Source organism: Pteropus vampyrus, unplaced genomic scaffold (assembly GCF_000151845.1).
Source record: "Pteropus vampyrus isolate Shadow unplaced genomic scaffold, Pvam_2.0 Scaffold290, whole genome shotgun sequence".
In the NCBI taxonomy this organism is placed as follows: Eukaryota; Metazoa; Chordata; class Mammalia; order Chiroptera; family Pteropodidae; genus Pteropus; species Pteropus vampyrus.
In genome coordinates this window covers 633,359-648,796 of record NW_011889071.1, presented here as the reverse complement: position 1 = coordinate 648,796, position 15,438 = coordinate 633,359, and the positions used below count along the sequence as shown (strand labels likewise).

The 15,438-nt window shown below is 50.8% G+C and overlaps 1 long non-coding RNA gene across 1 annotated transcript; it reads left to right on the top strand.

Moving 5' to 3' along the window:
* The first annotated feature begins 1,264 nt into the window (after window positions 1–1,264).
* LOC111729931 lies at window positions 1,265–2,448 on the top strand. Its single transcript, XR_002776467.1, has 2 exons — window positions 1,265–1,377; window positions 1,776–2,448. It is a non-coding gene; the product is annotated as an uncharacterized LOC111729931 (long non-coding RNA).
* Window positions 2,449–15,438: the final 12,990 nt, after the last annotated feature.

Genomic DNA, 15,438 nt, shown 5'->3' with positions numbered 1-15,438 from the left:
TACTGCGACTTAATGAAACGAAAGGTAGGCGGACAGAATTCTTGCATTGAAAAACACTTCTGAAAGGAAAATCCAAGAAATATCATTTCTAATCTAATTTATAGTTAAATTAGGATGTGATTTTGATTCGGGCTTGCTTTGCCCCACTCTGTTACTCACTAAAAATCATGGCGTTTTAAATATAGATTACTTATATTTAAAACCCCTCAGGAAATACAGCTAGTTACACTTTCCCCCAGCCCTTCTGGTCTGTACTGGTATCACAGCTTTGAAGCCTTCATTAGTTCCCAGTGATGGTTTATAATTAAAAGAACTTCAGAGCTAATATCATCCGAGACGCTGCTTCAGATGTGCCCTAATTTCTTTCACAGCTGGAGCTCTGAGGAATGGGGGCGTCTCGGGAAGAGGTTCTGGATTCTGGTTCCTGCTCGGTTGGGACCTTGGAGCATCGTTTGAAATTCTCCAGACCCCCCTTTCCTCATCTGTGGGGTAAAAGTGATTGGCCTAGAGGGGTGCCCGGCGGCGGGCGCTGACCCAGGGAACATGTGTTCCAGCACCTTCTGTGTGATGGCCGATTGCTTCGACGTAGGAATTTCGGCCTGGTATTACCAGATCTTTCACATTTTCAAGAGCATCTCCTATTTTAGATTTCTATGTGAAACTGTCCAATTTGTATAGGTTGGTAACTAATTCGCCCAAACCTTGGCAGCAGGCATCTCTCAGCTCCTGGGGCTGCCATTCCAGTGGCTCCCTGAGGGCTAGAATTTTCTAAATCATTGTCGTGCATGGCTGTGAATATGCTCCACGGATAAACACTCGCCTGACATAAAGTAAACAGCCCAGTAATTAGGCAGCTGTAGGTGGCAGCACACAGAGCTCCCTGTAAAGTTAACAGGCGGCAGTTTTTGTAATTACTTCTCAGTCGCCGAATCTCAAGGAGAAACTGAAATTGTTCTTTTTGTTCTCAGTCTGGACACGTCACAGGAACCTCTTCTGAAGGTGCTCGCAACGTGCTCCTCCTGCTCGCTTTACCCAGGAGGAAGCTGGGGTCTCAGCCTGGTGGCCTTAAATAAAAGAGCTGGTGTGCAGCCAGCTGGTGACTCAGCACACTGACGTCCCACCAGGCGCCGTCCGAGTTCAGGAAGTAAGCTGTCCCAGCAAAGAGCGAGCTGTTTGAACCTCAACTTGAAGTGCCTGCCGGCCTCGATCTGATCTGGACTGGCTGCAGTGTTCAGCTCTGGGGTGGGGGCGGGGACAGGGGAGGAGGAAGGACGAAAGGACCCGGCCTCTCTCTCTCTGAGAGTTGAGAGTTCGTAGGTGTGGGCGAAGATTTGCAGCGGGCTGCTTCCCCAGGCCCTCGGATCTTGGAGAATGGAGGTGAACAGCCGCAGGAGCGACGGGTCTGGGGGTGTGCGCGGGCTTCCGATTTTGCGTTACAGGACGAGGCGCCGTGCTCCTTTAGTTATGTGGTGAAACTTCGCCCCGTATTTACTCTTATGTTAGCATTTTTCATTAAGTGCTGTGTGTTGGGTTTTGACACATTCTCAAGTCAAAAAACCATGCCTGCATATGAAAACCGAATCCTTTGTAGGCGCCCGCGAGGTGTCCTGTGGCCGGGTGTGGCAGAAGGCACGAGAAACCATCATATGAGGTGGAGAGAGACTGGCTGTTACTCCTGAGAGTTGATCACTGAAATTTTCTGTAGTCATTGCTAGTTTTCTTTTTTCTTTTTTTTAATGTCTCCCCCGTGGCATGATTTTATTTCCGGTATACAGGGATTTTCTATAAATGCGGAGTTGAATCATGAAATTAAAGAACGCCACATCCGAGCCCGTACACGTCCTCCGTGACCTCATTTCCTACCACTCGGCCGTCCGTCACCCACACTTACCCTTTCTGTCGCTGGAACGTGCTCCGTCTGCTGTCACCTCCAGGTCTCACCACCAGCTCTTCCTTCCACCTGCGACACTCTACCCCAGCTAACCGCGAATCTGCTGTAACCTGTGATCTACTTGGCGCTCTGCTCCAAGGTCACCTTCCCCCTGTGGCCTTCCCTAGTAACCCCGTGTAAACTTGACCGCCACTCCCTACCTCCCGCCCACGTCTGCTCCTCGTCACAGTACTTAGCATTGTCCGACAGAATATATATCTCGTCGATGACCTGTTTGCTGTCTGTTTCGCCTGGTTTGGTCACTTCTCTAGATCTGTCATGTAAATTGCAACCGACATATAGGAAGCACTCAGTAAATTTTCGTTGAATGAATTCATAAATCCAATCCACCCCTTCGTTACCACAGAGAAGCAAAACAGATCCAAAGAGATGTCTCGATCTGCCCCCTTCCCCCACCCGATATTTTATTTTAAAAACAACCAGGGCAGGTAATTTCATGTTTCACTTCAGTATTTTCTCTTTGCTATTATAAAATTCTGCATAAAATAAAAATCTTATTCAAACATGATTCTTCAAGTCTATCTCCATTTTTGAGAGTGCTTCGTGGGGATGGAGGGCCATTGGTCCCCTATTACATATTGTGCACAAAGACGTTCAATTTAAAAAAAATCCCTTCCCTTATTTCTCCCACCCCCACATCCCCTCCCATCTGGCAATCATCAAAATGTTCTCTGTATCTGTGCGTTTGTTTCTGTTTGTTTTTTTTTTTAGATTCTACATACAAGTGAAATCAAATGGTATTTGTCTTTATCTGACTCATTTCACTTAACATAATCTCCTCTAGGTTCATTCACGTCGTCACGAATGGTAAGATTTTATTTTATTTCTTTTTTTATGGCCGAGTAATATTCCATTGTATATGAACCAAATCTTCTTTATCCAATTGTCTATCAATGGACACTTAGGTTGCTTCCATAGCTTGGCTATTGTAGATAATGCTGCATGAACATAGGGATGATGTCTTTTCGAATTAGTGTTTTGAATTTCGTCAGATAAATACCCGGAAATGGAATTACTAGGTCATAAGGTAGTTCTGTTTTTGATTTTTGGGGAACCTCCATACTGTTTTCCATACGGGCCGCGCCAATTTACAATCTCAGCAGCAGTGCACGGGGGCTTCCTTCTCTCCACGCCCTCGCTGGCACTGGCTGTTCTTTGATTTGTTGATGACAGCCACTCTGACGGGTGTGAGGCGGTATCTCATTGTGGTTTTGATTTGCATTACCCTGATGATGAGTGATGTTGAGCATCTTTTCATATGTCTGTTGGCCATCTGCATGTCCTCTTTGGAGAAATGTCTCTTCAGGTCCTCTGCCCATTTTTTAATCAGATTTTTTTTTTTTTGGTGTTAAGTTGTATGAGTTCTTTATATATTTCAGATATTAACCCCTTACCGGATGTATCATTGGTGAATATCTTCTCCCGACAATAAGTTCTTAATTCACCTTCTCCACCTTCTCTCTGGTTAAGGGGTGTCAGTGGTTTTGCTCTCGCCATATTTTAGTCCAGCCTTTCGGGGCGGAGATGAGGGGGCACAGTGTCTGCCTGTATAGAAATGGAGAGAACAGAAGTTCTGTTGTGGGAGCCGACTACATCCCAGGAGAGCGATGCAGGTAAGTATTCAGACGAAATGTGCCCAGGTTACAGGAACCGAGACATCACCATCCAGGATCAGTGGGAGGCTGAAGGACTAGAAAGGAAATTGGTGTGTTGAGCACGTAGGGAGAAGGTCGTCTGAAAGTGGACGCCAGGATCTCGGACCTGCATCCTCAAAGGGCAGAGACGACGCAGGGCTGTGACAGGAAGGGCATCTTCCTTCTCGGCCTTGATTCCAGCCATCAGGCGGCAATGGGTTTGTGGTAGGATTTTTTTTTTATTATTTTTTATTTTTTATATTTTTATATTTTTTTAGGCAAGGCAACCCTTGTTTGACATCACAGATTGCAAGGCTTACAATCCCTTATTATTATTATTATTATTTAATGCCTATAGCAGCAGACGGGATCGGGTTGTTCAGGGTGGCATGGCCATAGACTGTGGTAGGATTTTGAGTGCAGCTTTTTCTGTGGTGAATCTGATCTATTTTAGACAAAGAACATTATAATAGTGGTAGAAAAAATAATTCCAGAAATCACCTGCCTTATCTATCAGGAAGAGAATCAGAAGCAGAATGGCGAAGTGACCCCAAGCCACCTCGTTCCACGTGTGAGGCCGCTGCCAGGAGCTGGGGCACACAGATGGAGCGGGCGTGTCTGGCCACCCCGAGACTCGCACAGTGAAATGGACAGGTCCTTCTCCCCACACTGTGCACCCGGCCATCTCGGGGTGGGCTTTGTGGTGGTCACTGTCCAGTGACCCCAAACCAGGGGCTGAGACTGACCCTGGAGAAAAAAGAGCATGGGTAGTGAAGGGGGAGAGAGAGAGAGAGAGAGAGAGAGAGAGAGAGCACGTGCATGTGTGTGCACATGTGTGTGTGCGTGCGTGTGTGTTGGGGTGGGGTGGGGGTCAAGCCGTCAATCACCTGCAATTCTTATAACTTAGAGAAAAACCAAGGAAGCAAGAGAAGAAATTATAATATCTACTTTTGTTGTATTCAAGACTAAAGAGAATGCACGCAGAAAATCATGCAGACTTTCATTTTCTCTTTCTGTAACATGTGCGCGTGTGTGTAAAAACACTCACACACACACACACACACACACACACACACACACACACACACACACGGTGCCCATATCGCAGGAAACCTCAGGACCACATTTCTTTTGCTCCTTTGAAAACATCTTGTGTGTCTGGGTGCGTGTTTATGTGACGTGGGGGTGGGGGCGACAAAACAATGTGGTCTGTGGGGGCCTCTGGGGAGAATCTCTGAATTCCCTGGGAGAGGAAGTTCCCTAAGAAAGCAGGAGCCGCTTACGTTCCCACCGAACAACAAAGCTCGCTGAGCCGAGATAAAAGGAGGGGGGGTGGGGGGGCTGGGAGGGATAAAGAAACAAAACACCTCGCCCTGGCCTGGGGAAGCAGGTGCACCCACGACAAACAATATCATTTCTTCTATTATTTGTAGAGTTTAGGAACCAAACAGAACAAAACAATGCTCGCTCCTCCCGTCTGGGGCGGGGGCCTCTGGGGTGTTCCGTGCCACAAGGTAGAAAGGATGGATTCTCGGCACACACGAGAGCCAAGAAAGCGACTCGAAACGCACAAACACAAGGACGAGGGCAGACTATCAGACGCTTAGGGGCACTGGGCCAAAGCAGGGGAGGAGATGCAGGAACGTCGTCTTCTGGTGCGATGGTGGCCAGACGCCCCCCCACCACCAGAGCTGATGACATACAAGGGACCCTTTTTCACCCCAATACGTCCGGGGCTGCCTGCAGCTTTACCACCGACTCCCAACCCCGAGCGTTTCTGTCTGTGTTTGCACGGCTGTGGCCGTGTGTCCGTGATGCACATGGCACACTGGGCAGCGAGGACCGCAGGTCGTTGGAGGTGGGCGCATCCGAGGCTCGGGTCCCTGAGCTCCTTTTGAAGGCTGGTGGGCGGACGGGCTCCGGGTTATGCTTCCACTTTATGACGTTCTCACGTTAAAATTCTAACAAGTCCGTGTAATGATGGACTCTTACAGGTTTCTCCATTATTACTTCATTACATTTTCCCTCTTCTCGGCAGTTTCATATTTCGTAATCGTAGCTTTTATGTAATTCAACCTCAAGTTGGAATCACCTTCTTCATTAGGTGTGTTTACGTGATTGGACAAAAGGCTCATCTTAGTTTATTTCTAGAAAGTCAGGCCCGATTGTGAAGGTTGAATTCTGCCTCTCCGACTGAAGGGAGGAAATTGGAAGAATGTTCTGCCAAAAGGCACCGGCCGTTTTACCGCCATCGTATACACAAGGCTTGCAGTCTGCCTGACACTTGCCACACGTGACTGCCGCCGTCGGCCCTGCAGGTGACTTACACTGATTAGTAGATGTGTGCCATTGTCGCAGCGAAGAGGAAGGACTTTCGCATGGTGAAGGTCGAGGACCCTCTCCTAGGCACCACACCCGCTGAGAAGATAGAATTCGTGGAAAATGTCGGGGTCCAGCTGGAATTTCCACAGTTCAGGCCTGTATGGCTAGTGAAGGTTTGGGGGCCGACGGAGGACGTAGTTTGACATTTAAATTTGCCTATTTTTGATCGCTTATTTCACGGAAACGTGAACTTTGGAAAGGTACACGTTGTGATTCTGACTGTATAGAAGACCAGTCGGGGGTGGCAGAATCATAAGTTTAGGGGAACCTATTCTGTTCTGGATAAAAATAGTCCCACCCACTCTATTGCTTTGCAAGGAAAACATCAATTAGATGGAACAATGCTCCCCGCGGACGCAGATGCCCGCCGTCCCTGGCCACCCCCTCTGAGTTTGGTTTGGACCGCGTCGTGTCTTCTCTTAGGAGGAAATCATCAACAACAAGAGGAAATCCTGGACTAGTATTGAATGGTCCTTATTTTAAAGGTACTTCCCTTCTTGTGGGGATTGAATGTAATCAGAACAACACTAAATGTCTGAATTATTTTACAAGGTTTGACTTTCAGCCCCCATTTTTTTTTTTTTTTAAAGATCGACTTATTGTGCCGAAGATATAGTCAATTGTTGGGTTAGAGGACATTCTTCTCTGCCGCATGAACCTCGCCCAGGTGGGGCGGGGGGTAACTGATCGCCACAGGAAGCAGGGGGCCCGTGGAGACACCGAGTCTTCCAGAGCACACAATGACTAATAAATGCTAAAATTACTCTGGAAAGAGCCCCGTGGTCACAAACACTTGCCGCTTTCTGAGTGGAGTTGACCTGTCTCTAAGCTGGGGGACCCGGAAAGCTGCCTGGAACCGTCCGCCAGGCAGTTTGCTCGGCCAGAGGATGGATGGGCAGGATTACTTGGAAGACCCGGGGTGGGAAAAAATGTCAGCCTGGCTTTTCTGCTTCTGGAAGTCGCTGATGGTTGTTACCTGTGGGCAAGGAGCTTCTGAGAAGCAGCAGCACACAGTCTGACCTCCAAATCCTGTTTGTCCCCCGGTTCATGAAGCTGATAAGCGGTAAATGAGCGATGCCTGATGCGATGCTCTCGGGCTGGCCACCCTGAGATGCTTCTCAAACTCTCCTGGCGAAGTGCTCCCAGCAACTGGATGGGCGAGGGGCATATCGCTCCCATGAGAAGGGGGCGCAGGCACACCTGGAGGCCCAGGGACTCCGCTCGTGGCAACCAGGTGCAAGCACAAACGGTCGCTGAGTTCTTGTATCTCACCCTAAAGATTCGTGAGACTCTCGCGCTCTGTGCCATTGATGCATCCCTGTCGGCTTCCACGTAAGCCCAGCAGAACTTTCCGCGCCCATGGGAGTGCTCTGCATTTTCGCCGTCTGATACAGCAGCCATACAAATGGCTACTGAGCACTGGAAGTGCGCCCAGAGTGACCAAGGAACTGAATTTTTCATTATCTTTAATTTTAACTGTTTTAAATAGCCACATGCGGCTAGTGGCTGCCATTGGACAGCACAGCCCGAGACAGACCCCTTGCGTATAGCCATCGGCTTTGTGGATTTCCTGGGACAACAATGATTGTTTCTGGGGACAGGAACTGCCAGCTTGTCGTTTCTGTCGTTCCGTCTGCGGCCCTTGCACCCCGGGCAGCGGGGGTCCCCCCGTCCCCCAGTTCTGCTCACCGCCGACGGCTCCTCAGTGTCTGGTCAGCACAAGCCCTAATGCCCTGTCTGGTCCCAAGCAGCAGCCACGTGACTTCGGGAAACCTCGAGAGGCTTCTCAGAAGAAGGACGACGTGGGGGACCCCTGCTCACAGTGCTGACCCCAAACCTCAAGCCCTGCGGCCCTGTTTTTATTTCCCAGGACGGAGCGCCTGGCGATTTCCCCAGGGATCACCGAGAACCGTCCAGCTGTCGGTGTCCTCTGTCCGGAGCATCCTGCAGTTCCCACAGCTGGCGGCCCGTCCTGGCTGGCCAGCATTCTTTTGCGTCCTGACCGCTTCTCAGCAGTTGTGCTGAAGTCCCCTTCACAAGCCTTTGCCAATGGCATTGAGGGTCCAGTGTCACATGTCGCATTATCTCTAGATGGGGCCTTCCTGAGTTCTCTTGAGCCACCTGCAGGATTTCTTTCTCTTTTTACCAATCCCGTAAATTCTCTGTCTCCGTAACCCCCGGCCCCACAGTCACGAGGGTGAATCGGAGAAAAGGCCTGGAGGCGGTTCACACCCAGAGCAAACGCGAGCAGCACAGGGCACACTCCAGTTTATTCAAAAGCATCAGGGAGTCGGGATTCTGATTAACGGACAATTTTAGTTCGCTGAAAGTACGTAGCCCGGCCAAATGTAGGTCAGCCAATTTTCAGAGAATTCAGTGCAATCGAGCCATCTTAACAGTGAAGCTATTCTGTCCTTGTGGCTTCGGAGGCATTTCAGGGTCTTGCAATGCCTCAGAGCCATCGTCACGAACAGCAATCACCCTTCGATTGCACGGCGTGGAATAATGATGTTTAATCTCAGTTCTCCAGTAGGTTAGATTCAGGATAAACAGACGTCTGCCGCCAATGAAACGATTTCTAATTTTATGTCTAGTAACGATCACATGTTAATTGGGGAGCTCCACGTGACTTCAGTTTACAATGTTACGTTATTAACATCGACATCGTTTGACAGGTATTAACATATCCTCCACATCCTAAAAATGTGAAAACTTTCCTTTCACACCAAGGTGTTTTGGAGGCAACAGGTACGATCCAGAAAGGTGACTGTAAGCCAGGCTTTGGAAGAATGAATCTTATATAAGAAAATTTGTTTCTATGAATATGAAGGTTCTACGTTCGTCATAATAAATTTGGAACACAGAGACTTTTTTTAAAAGATCTGTAATCTCATCACGAGAAATAACTTTATGACTTCCCTCCCAGTCTTTTTACTGTGCATGTGTATGTCATTAGGTGTGTTTTTTTATATTTACATGAAATAAAATATACTAGCATATCATGCTTTTTTATTTAATATTTTGCCATGTCATTGAAGGCACTGAAAACTATTTTAAGCCGAAACACTGTAATTTATGTGGCCGTGTCCATTCTTCGACAGGTAGCTCTTTCTACCTTCTCGCTATAATATATACTGATGTCCTGAACATCCTGTTCGTAAATTTTGGAGTAAATCTTAACTTATTTCCTCAGCATGTTTTCCTAGAGGTAGTACTTGAAAAGAACGTGACTATTTTTAAAGCCCTTCACATGTATTACGCAACCGCTTTCTAGAACGATTGTATCATTTACTCTTCCATGGCCAACGTGTGGCAGTGTCCCCTAGTGCCCTCTGCAGGGCTGTGCATTAGAAGGCCACAGACCTGGTGGCTTCGAAATATGAGGGATCTGGGTGGGCCCGGCCGCTACCATTTCTTAGCTGTGGGTCCTGAAACAAGTTACTTAATTTTGCTTTTCTTAGAGCGGGCAGAAAGCCAGGGCACGGTTGTACGGGACCCTTGTGAGATGAGCTTTTCCGACACCTTTCGCAGTTAAGGAGACCCTTTCTCCTGGCAGATGCCTCGTTCCCCGAACCGCACGCAGGCTGGGCCAGCGAGCCGGGCGACGGACGCGGAGGAAACTGGCACGTTGCACGTCTACATTTAGTGCCATTTCCGAAGCACCGGTGAATGGGAGTTTGCATCAGTGATGGCACCTGTGATTTTAATTTACGGAGGTGACCGAGCGACAGCTCAGAGGGGCTGATGCTACTGAAAGATTTTTCTTATATTTCCTAAGAGGAGGCGGCACGCCACGCCACGCAGGGCCACATGGGGAAGCGCCCTGTCGGCCAGGACACGGAAGGGGGCGAGGGGAGGACCAGGCCAGAGCCTCGCTGTGTTTTCTGCAGGAGGACAAGGCAGGGAAATAGGGAAACAGCTGAGCATCAGCTGCGTTGGACAGTTCTGGGGGCTCTGGCTACAGGGGCTGTCCCTAGCTGTGTGGCACCTGGCCCAGGTTACTTTAGGGCAGGGAAAATGCCAACTTGGTGTGTGAAAGTTAGGTGTAGGAGGCAGTGGCAGGGTATGGACTAAGGAGTGTTTGGTCACTTACTATCTGAGGAGTTAGGGAGCCTTGGGAGGGGTTACCTTTCTGGCCAGCTAGGCACCCCCGAAGATGTCGAAACATCATGAAATATAGAGATAAAAATAAAAAGAAGAAGGTCAATGTCGAGCTCCATCCGGCTTTTCGCGTTTCTAAGAGAAGCGTAGATTAACAAGAGGGCTCGTTTCTAACCGAGGCTGAGGGTAGAGCCTGTCTCGTCGGTCTTATTCCGCTCAGCTTAGATAATGGGAATAGATCAATTCTCGTGCGATCTGTTGATCTGTAGTGGGCTCCGCGTCCTGGTTCCCACGCGCCAGCCTAGCATTGCTGGTCGGGGTTCACAGCACCCGCGGATGTTCACGTCCCCACCCAGATGGCTTTGCTCACTGAGATAGAAGAGCCGTGATGATGTCTGTTCTCAGAAAGTCAGAACACTGAAACCTCTGGGCTCTAAAAATAGGCCACCATTTTACTCAGAGGTGAACCCTCAGCACCGTCGGACGGCGATTCCCCGAAGTTAGTGCCAATTGAAAAACGGTCTTACGTTATTTTGAAAGTATCAGAAACGGTAGGCTTTTGAAATTCTGCAGTGTGATTTCTGGCATAATCAGAAAATTCGGAATCACGGTTCGGAAACCGTTTTCATGTATTGACTTTAAACTGGCCGCGTCTGGGAAATCGTGGGTCTAGCCGGTCCTCTTCTCGTGCATTCTCTAGGTCAGGCTGGCTCGAAGGATGGCTGAACTCTGACCTTCGGAAGGGTGTGCTGAGGAGTAAAGCAAAGGAAGCGGAGATGTCCACTTTTCCAGTAAGAGGCCACTTCTGGTGGCTCCAGGGAAGCAAGACGATCCTTTTGGGGGTGCTTTTGAAAATATGACACAGTTTTCACCTTGCACATCTCAAGGTGAAACTTGGTTCTCTGGACAGCTGACCTCAGGGACCAGCCCCAGGTTGGCGGGTATTTATCTGTGTAATTGTGGCATCTTTTCGCTATTTAATGCCCTACACACATCCGCCCTCCCAACTGTACAGCGCGTTCTTCATATATCACTCTCGTTAGTCTAAGCACTTTCGTTGGAAATAGAGAAAGAGAAAACTTTGGCAGGTCTCAGGAAATTAAGCTTACTTGACAGGAGCAAACCTCTTCCATTGAAATACCAAAGGATCGTTTTTTAAAAAATTAAAAACAAATTCCTAAATCCCCGCAAATATGTTTTCATACCTTTTCCTTCTTCGGCCTGCAGAGAAGTGCTGTCAGAGGCTCTGATTTCCATTATTCACATGCAAATGAATCCTAGAATACTGTCTGAATTTAAATTAATTGCTGGCTTCCTCGCTGATTCAGGTTATATGAGTGGCATAGCCTGTTAGTTGCCTACTCAGTATCTCTTCTTGCTTTCTTCCGAGTGACAGATTTTTAGCTGAGCACGTTGCTGCCTAGAATAACACGCATCTCCAGCCCGCCTTGTGGCTTGGAATGGCCTAGTTCCAAGCGGAATTTGCTGGAAGGAAACTGTGGAACGTGCACCTGACAATGGCATTTTTGCTCATCCGTCCTCACTCCTCCGATGCCTGCCTGGATCTTGAACCTGATGGCTAGAGCTTCAGCACCATATTGGACCTTGAGGTGACCTTGAAGATGGACACTCCCATGCTAAGGATGGTGGAGCCTGAAGACAAGCCCTTGATCCCGTGGTGGCCCTGCTGCAGATGTCATTCCTGTAAGGGAGCAGCAGACTTTTATCTGGTTTCAGCCACTGATCCCATTTGACGTACTCTGTTAATTAATGCTGACCCTGCTCGTATGACTGAGAATTGAATATATTGGAGAATTTTACTTACCTAATGATTAATTAATGCTGGTCGAGAGTCAATTCTTTCTGCACTAAATGTGATGTTGATATAAAAGCATTATTAAAAAAAAAAATTAAAAAAACACCTGGATGCCAAATATAGAACTTGACTTTTAAAGCCACTGCTAAGAAATCACATTCTCTGATTTCCTTAGGTAGAACAAAAACAGACTGCGCACACGTACACGGACACAGGATCGCTGGCCTTCAGCTCAGGCAGACCTGAGTTGAAGTTCAGGGCTACGCCTCTGATTGGCTATTTGCTGGTCAGCTGCATGACCTTGGGCAAGTTACTTATCTTGCAAGTGACCTCTTTGCTCTTTACCTCAAAATTGGGGAAAAGAGTAAACACCTCGCGTTTGTTCGGATAGTTAAATGAGGTCTCGGCCAAGTCTACTGCCTTTTACTGGCTTCCGCTAGACTAGAGCGTAGGAGAAAAATTTTAAAGCGTCGAAAGGGGAGACTAAGTGCTGAGGACAGACTCAGTGGCCCTGCTCGGCACGCTGGCTGTCCCCTCACGTCCAGGCTGTCCGTCTCCGGTGTGTCTCGTCCTCCGCCCTCTTAGTGGGCTAGGCTCCCGAGGGCTGTCCCCGCATCACGGCCCTGCAGCCTGGCGTTTGAGGCCCCGCGAGGTCTGGTTAGTCTTTCTGTCTCTACCCTAACCTACCTCCTTCGAGGCCTCATGTCTCCATCTCCCCCGGGTGCTGGGGGCGGGTTCTCCATCCGTGTAGACCTGGGAAGCCAGCGCAAGCCCGGCCCTTCCGCCAGGCCCTCCCCAGCCGCTCCCGCCACCCTGCTCACCGACCACGCAACTGAGCAGTTATTCGTCGCTTTGCATTATTCCCTGAAGCATGAAAGTCTTCACTCTGGTAAAGAGCTGGCTTTATCCATGTTGGTCTGTGTCGGTTGCATGTTTGATGGGAGGAGCGACGGTGACGGGTGGTTCGGTATTACCGGGGAAAGGACCCGTGGGCCGTCTCTCCCGGGGCTGACAGAGACCCCTCCTCTGCAGGGATGTCCTACGGGCCCAGGTCAAACCTTCAGCCTCACAGGTGCACAAGCCTGATTTCGTTCACTCGCTCACTCAGTAACCGTTGCCTGAGCTTACCACAGGCAGGAGCTTTTCAGCAGGCTCGACCCGTCGAGGCAGACGTGCAGGAAACGAGATGCCAAGGTGCCTTGCCAATTAAGTTACCGAGTTGGTTCACAGGAGCTGGAACTGCCGAGGGGCCTGGGTGGTGGGGTGCTCTCCTGTTCCAGGCCTGTGGGAGGCTCCGGCTGTCAGGGAGGAGCTCGGTGAGCTAAGGGAACTGTGTGGGGCATGACTTGGGCTCCAGTCTGCCTGGTGCACCTGTCCCAAGGGGCTTCGCATGCCGCTGGACCACGGGAGCCAGCACTCAGGGCAGGTCGCCCCCTCCCTCATGTGCTGGTTGGGCCCTGCCACAGACCGGCTGGTCCACCAGCCCTCTGCATCCCTGCCCAGCCCTGCGAATGACCGACGCCGCCGGAGCGCGGCTCTGGCTGCGAGGTCACTGGGCCTTTCCCAGGTACTGACTTCACCCTCCGTCTCTCGAGGTCCACCTCACTCACCTCTTTGTGCTTAAGTGTCTTGGGGGTGGCCTGCTCCTGCCTCTAAGGATGACGCCCCGGTCCCTGCCTCCCTACGGACACAGGGCAGTTTTAATGAATATTTGCCTCTGCATTGGAGAGTGGAGGGAGGAAGGGCCGGCTTCAGAAGATTGTCACTCTGAAGACTGTTCGGTCTCATCAGAACATTAAAAAGTGGTGACTCTTTCTTAGGTTATTAGTCCATCCTAAACTACTGGAGTTGGAAAGGGGGGAGCTATGACCCCGTCGTTCACTCCCTGGCTGTCTTCTTGTCATTGGGGTGCCCTCTTTCTGCTCGGCTGAGGATGAAGGATCCCCAGACAGGGCCTCTGGGGTTGTTGCATCCGTGCTCAGCTCTCAGGGGGAGACCCTGCAGAAATGCCTGCGGCCAAAGGGATGCGTGCTTTAGTGGCCGACGTGGTTTCTTTACTGGAGCGAGGAAGGGAGGTTTGTGGGTTCACACCACCGCCCCAGGCTGTGAAGACGGGACTCAGGTGCTCCCGTGGCCTCTGAGGGGGCGGGGGCGCTCCGCTCTCTTGTCGTTTCAAGCAGGACATGACCTCCAGTCATTGAAAAGCTGTTTTTGATTCTTCTTCCTTGAGGCAGCTCGTCCTGCCTCTAGCCGGCTGCCTGCGAGGGAAGAGAGAGGACGGGGAAGGAAGGAAGCGGGGAGGAAGTTCCTCCCCCCCGTCCAGTGACCCGTCTCCTTCCCTAGAACATTCGAGTTCATTTTGGCACCGGCTTCCCAGCCTCACCCCACCTCCCATGCGCTTCCCCTGACGCAGCCTCTCCGGCTCAGTCACAGCTGGCCACACAGACCTCCCACCTGCAGCTGGCCCGGCTCCTTCACGTGGAGCTGGGCCGAGGCAGGAAACAATCAAGCGGACCCCCCGGCTCTCTCCGACGTCTGTCCTCACCGTCCCGCTGCCCGAGGATGCGTGTCCCTCTGCTGACCCGCAGCCTTTACAGGGATCGTGGCAAGGCCTCCGTGTCCCCTGCCTCCTGTCTGCAGGCAGGGGACACATAAGGTGACTTTGGCAGCTCGGGTCTATCCCCACTGTGTGTCCTGGTTCCCGAGCCTGTTCCGTTTGGGACATTAGAGCAGTGACCCCAGGGAATTCTGAGCGCAGCAAGCCTCTCGCTTCTGTGTGTGTGGGGGGGTGGGGGCGGGGGGAGCCTGCAGCGTGTTTGGGAGGCTTTCGCTACCCTCCCGCTCTCCACGGCACTCAACCCTCTTTGACAGGGAAGGCGACATTTTCCGAGTTTTGTGTGTGGCGCATCACATGTGCAGCTTGCCTAGTCCTCTTCCAAACAAATTGCTGCCTCTAAGCCCTTCGTGACTGGAAATTCTGGAGCTGGTGTCACCCCTTGTGACTGAGGTCAGCCTTACTGTTCCTCTAAGCTGGAGCCTTGCCCGCCCTCGCAGGTGTAGCTGGCCAGCTGCCAGGCGTGGGCTGCACTGGGCCCTGGGCCTTGCCCACTGTTGTGGTCACTGCTGTTTATGGGACCTGATGGCTTGCCTGAACTGCCCCGTGGTGGCCTTGGTTTCTCTGTCCTGAGACTCAGCGATCATTGTCTGGGCTTCTGCAGTCTGGGATGGGATGCGGACCGGACAGGGTGAAGACCAGCGCGGGAGAGAAAGTCGGCCTCCCGCGAAGCTGACGGTCTGTGACTTCTGTTCCACGTTTACTCGGTGGGGACGGGGACAGCAGGGGTGGGGAGAGCTGTTTCTAATTCACTTCAGAACCTCGCCTCCTTTTGTGGCAAAAGAACCGGCTTAGCTCTCCGGCGAGTCCTGGGCGGCGGCCGAGCTGCAGTAAGCCACACTCCCAGAGGTGTTCCAGAACACCGGGATTCCTCCTGCGCCGAAGCTCCAGGCGGCGTGGCCGGGCTCCGAGACGCTGCAGTCGCCGTGGCTCCTGCCGT